Source organism: Mus caroli, chromosome X, assembly GCF_900094665.2.
Source record: "Mus caroli chromosome X, CAROLI_EIJ_v1.1, whole genome shotgun sequence".
Lineage (NCBI taxonomy): Eukaryota > Metazoa > Chordata > Mammalia > Rodentia > Muridae > Mus > Mus caroli.
The window spans coordinates 154126504-154132080 of NC_034589.1; the positions used below are offsets into that span (position 1 = coordinate 154126504).

Genomic DNA, 5577 nt, shown 5'->3' on the forward strand with positions numbered 1-5577 from the left:
TCCAGAACAAGCTTGTAAAAGGCAAATGAATCATGCCATTTTCTTTCTTCAACAGCTTTGATTTCATAAAATAACAAATCTCTTCAGCATGACCCATCCTACAGGAAGGACCAGTTTTTTTCCTTCCCCCTTGACATTTCTATTCTTGTATCACATGTCATACTCTCTTCCCCTTGTTCCAGTTCTTCTTATCAAGCAATCAGATTGCCTGAACAATCTGATAGGGTGAGGTGGTGCATGACTATACACTAGCAGAACTCAAGAGGCAGAAGCAGGCATCTCCTGTCATTGCCTAAGCACAACACTGTCCTGTTCCTGACTTTCCTAAAGAACCTCACTCTGATTCCTTTCAGGCATGGAGGAGAATACTTGCCTTCACTTTGCTGCTACTAACCCTTGATTTTCTTTCATCTCCCTTTCCTCTGTGCATGCCCTCCACTGACATAAGCCCCTCTATGGATTGTGTATAACTTCTCAGCACTCTGTGCCAAGCCAGTGAGCATCTGTCTTTGGTATGCAAGCATTCATATTTCAACATCTAGCAAACATCTGTCGAATGGAAAATGAAAATGTAAACTACACAGGGCCTTGTGTTTACTCCTTTGTTAAATAAAGCTTCTAGCAATGTCTTCTAAGTGGGATAACAGGTTGGATCTCTGCCTGCCCTTCCCAATGCTGTTGCTATAATCCATGCTACTCTTAAGTTTCACTCAGATTACTACTGCCATTTATTACACGAGCCAAGATTGTCTTGAAATATTTACAGTTTGTGAATTTAATAGTAATTTCAAATCCAAGACTATCCTGATGTGGGGTAGATTTTCGTGTCTTCATGTAGCTCAGAAGACATGTATGAGTTGGGCTAGCAGTCATGTGGGCAATATCCCAAGCTTCTGACTTTCAGGCTAGATTCCTCCCCAGTTAACTAGCAACAGAAAAGATAGCAGAGTACTTTAAGAGGGGCTGTTTGGCCCCTCCTTGTGCTCTCACTTCTCTTGCTCTCTTGCTCTTACTCCCCTTATGCTTACTCTCCTCTCTTCTCTCCTTTCTCTCTTTGTCATCTCCTCTCCTCTCTCTTCTCTCTCTCTCTCTCTCTCTCTCTCTCTCTCTCTCTCTCTCTCTCTCTCTCTCTCTCTCTAGCCTTTCCTCTCTCCCTCCCTTTTCCCTTTCTCTCCTCTTGGCCATGGCTGCTCTCTCTCTCTCTTTTACCTCCCCTCCTTTCTCCCTGCCTTTCTACAATAAAGCTCTAAAACCATAGACTGTCTCTGATCATAAAGGCCCACTGTCTTGAATGATGGGATAGGCTTTCTCTTAAGGAGCCGCGTCTAACCCGTCTAACCCGCCAGAAGGCCTTCCTACACTTTAGCCACAGACCAGACTAAGGAGCCACCCAGCACCTGCCTCATCCCCTGACCTCTTCCCTTATCTCTGGGGCCCCTATTCTGTTCTCTGCTCCTCCTCCTCCGTCTCCAGTGTGGGATGCTGGAGGCTGAGAACCTGGTACCTGGGGCTGCCCCTTGTCCACCACCCGCCGTGTGGGATCAGTGGCTTAACACAGCCAGATGCCCACTAGGAGCCACATGGAAAGCATACAGCAGTCCTCCCGTGTCCACCCTCCCAGAGCATCAGAACTCTGGTGGGACGTTGGTTTTCTCCCATTCCTCCCTTTCCCCTATACCCAGGCCCTGCAAGAGGTGGTGTGACAATGGGGGGCCATCAGGGACATCAGGCTGCTCAGGGCAGCTGGGGGTGCCCAAGAGGACTCTGTAGGCAAGGAAGATGGACATGGAAAGGGATTCTAACCTGTATGCTTCTGGATTTGCAGGTCTGATGAAGGTGGGTGGAGAGGTGGTTGGATAATGGATGTCTGCCACGAATAGCAGGTAGCTCAGGGCAGCTGGGGTGCCCCAGAGGACTCAGCAGGCAGGGAATTTGAGCATGGGAAGGAAGTCTAATCTGCACAAACTATATTTTTAAAAGACCTCATTTCAGTGTTAATTTTTTGATACTTTGAAGCTACACACTGAAAGAATATAGCACCTACTTGAATATTCTGACTCAGAATGACCAAAATCAAGGCATATTTTAAATGCCATTACTAGACTTTTACAACAAATACTTTACAACAAATACTTTGGGTATATAAAAATAGCTCATAAATTGCAATGGGTAACTAGCTTATTATATTTTCAGCATCAGTGTTTTAAGGTAAAACAAAATAACCCAGCATATTCAAAATTCTCAAGAGAAAGACATGTGAGACAAAAAAATTATATCTATCAAAACTGACTTTCCTATATTAAGGGCAAAAGCTGTCGTCAACATGAAAAAATAAGGAATAGTATTCACATGAATTTGTCTGAAAAATCCACTATACAATAAACTTGAGAAACTCAAAAAATTCTACAACATCAGTATGTGGATTGCTGGAGACATTTAAAAACATAAGTGATTTTAGAATGAAGATTAAATGATGGTTAGTATGGAAGCGATATTCTGTGTAAAATTTGTTTATTCATATAATGGGCATGGAATTGAGTTACTAAAAATGGCAAGGAGTCAAAGGGAATAACATAAGCAAAACTGTTGATCTTTTTGACAATTATATTGGTGTTCAATTATCAGTAAAAGATTTTGCATATGAAATAGAAGTAAAGAATATAGTATAGTACATTTTATTTGATTATTTCTTGTGTTTTCAAAGACCCAGTTTCACTGTGTGAGAAATAAGAAGTAGTATAAAATGAATCAAGTTTAAAAACTTACCTTCCAGAATCTCAAATGGAAGTCAATAAAGCCTGGTAAGTCATCTCACCTTTTAAAACAAACTGCCTAAACACATATTCTTTTGAAGTCTGTCCTGTAAAACTTAAAAGCAATGCCCCATGATGTCAACCCACAGTTCTAAAATATTACCTCCCATCAGTAGAATCCAGGGCCACTGGATATGTAAAGGGGAGTCTAAGTTGTCTGGGGATATTTTCCTTATACCAAATTCTGAGGCAGCTGTCAGAAACTGTGGTGGGTAATATTATCTATCTACTTAACAGAATCTGGAATAACCTAGGAGCTAGCACTCTGGACATTCTTGTGAGAGATCATCTAGAATAGATTAATGAAAGCGGGAAGACCTGTGTCAACTGTTGATATGACTGTTTCAAGACCTGGGGTTCTGGACTGAATACAAATGTGAAAGGGAACCTTGGTGACTAGAATAAGAATAGCCCCATAGAGTCACAGATTTGAATGCTTGGTCACCAGGGAGTGACAATAGTAAGTAAGGCTCTCTCTGTCTCTCTGTCTCTCTGTCTCTCTGTCTGTGTCTCTCTGTCTCTGTTTCTCTCCCTCTCCCTCTCCCTTTGCTGGCCAACCAGAATATACCCCTCAGCTACTGCTCCAGTACGGTATCCATGATGATAATGGACTAAACCTCTAAATCTATAAGCAAGTCCCCAAATAAACCCCTTTCTTTATAAGACTTGCCTTGGTCCTGGTGTCTTTTCAAAGCAATAGAACAGTTAGCTAAGTCAGGAATTGAGTATTACCATTCATCTCTTTCTTCTTCCTATCTGTAGATATCATATGCCCAGCTGCCTCTAGCTTCTGCCACCACAACTCCTCTACCATGGTGAATCATACCTTTGAACTATGAACCAAAATAAGCACTTTCTTTCTATTTTAGTTGCTTTTTTCATTGTATTTAATACAGTAATAGAAAAAGTGCCTAGTAGACATTTGCCGGTCCAGGTGTATAACATGCACCAATCATGGCTAGCCATCTGGAAATCAACAACAGCACCAAGATGCCCACTCTGGGCCTGAGTACCTGGAACTCCCCTCCTGGCCAGGTGACTGAGGCTGTGAAGGTTGCTATTGACATGGGGCATCACCACATTGACTGCACCCAGGTTCACCAGAATGAGAAGGAGGTGAGAGTGGCCCTCTAGGAGAAGCTCAAAGAGCAGGTGGTAAAGTGCCAGGATCTCTTCATTGTCAGCAAGCTGTGGTGCATGTTCCACAAGATCATGGTGAAAGAAGCTTGCCAGAAGACACTGAGTGACCTTCAGCGGGACTACCTGGATCTCTACCTTATTCACTGGCCAGCGGACTTCAAGACTGGGCCCGATTATTTCCCACTGGATGCATCAGGAAATGTGATTCCTAGTGACACCGATTTTGTGGACACTTGGATGGCTTTGGAACAACTAGTGGATGAAGGTTTGGTAAAAGCAATTGGTGTCTCCAACTTCAACCGTCTTCAGATTGAGAGGATCTTGAACAAACCTGGCTTAAAATATAAGCCTGCGATTAACCAGGTCGAGTGCCAAGCATACACTCAGGAGAAGCTGATTGAGTACTGCCATTGCAAAGGCATTGTGGTGACTGCATACAGCCCCCTTTGTTCTCCTGACAGGCCCTAGGACAAGCCTGAAGACCCTTCTTTCCTGGAGGATCCCAGGATCAAGGCAATTGCAGTCAAGTACAATAAAACTACATCCCAAGTGCTGATCCGGTTCCCCATTCAAAAGAACTTGGTAGTGATCCTCAAGTCTGTGACACCAGTTTGCATTACTGAGAACTTTAAGGTCTTTGACTTTTAGCTCAGCAGCAAGGACATGACCACTCTACTCAGCTGCAGCAGGAACTGGAGAGTGTGTGCCTTGGTGAGCTGTGCCAAACACAAGTATGACCCCTTCCATGCAGAAGTCTGAAGCTGCAGCAGATCCCTGCTCCTCCCTAAGTGGCATGCACCTGCTCTTTCTGCCTCCTCTGCCCTTGAAAGTGTCCTGTGTCCTGTGTCCCTCTGCACTGGGTGACACCTTCCAGAACAGATGGTGGGAGTTTGTTAATTTGACATAGAATCTGGAATACAGTACCAGTAGCTGAGGTGTCTCTACCAGCCTCTCTTGGTCTTTCTTCTTACCTACCTGGAGGAATTTAACACAAGTACGCTTTCCAACCAATGAGAAGCAAAATTTATAGCCCAAGTTGTGCCACTAACACTTAAATTTAAGTGCTTAGAACTGGAATCCTTTGGGTCAGATTTCTCCTTGCCTCAAATAAAAACTGCTTTTGTGAAAGAAAAAGAAAAAGAAGAAGAAGAAGAAGAAGAAGAAGAAGAAGAAGAAGAAGAAGAAGGAGGAGGAGGAGGAGGAGGAGGAGGGTAAAAAATAACAAAACAAATAAAGTTAAATCAGGACTACTTGAGAGGTCAGATGAGGTTGCTGTACACAACAAGTAAAGGAAGGAAACAATCTCTTACAGACTCAACAGGGATAATGTACATATGCACTCATAGAGACTGCAATATGCACAATGCCTGCACAAATTCAAGCCAGACAAAATCTACATTGAGAAGGGTGAGAGTGCCAAAAGTTCCATTCCTAGCCAAGAAATTATTTGCAGGGAGAGGGAAAATCAGTTCTCTACAATGTAATGACACTGGGCATATCAACCATACCCCAGAGCTGCTGTCATGCTCAGCAGTAGCTGATCAACCCAAAATGGACTCCACATTATAGTGCATGCACTTTATGATTTGGTCAGTTTAGAGGGTTTCTATTGTGCTCTCTCTCT

General features: G+C 43.2%; 1 pseudogene; it reads left to right on the plus strand.

Annotated features, from left to right (window-relative positions):
* The first annotated feature begins 3767 nt into the window (after positions 1 to 3767).
* On the plus strand, positions 3768 to 4712 carry LOC110287350 (annotated as a pseudogene).
* The last annotated feature ends 865 nt before the right edge of the window (positions 4713 to 5577 follow it).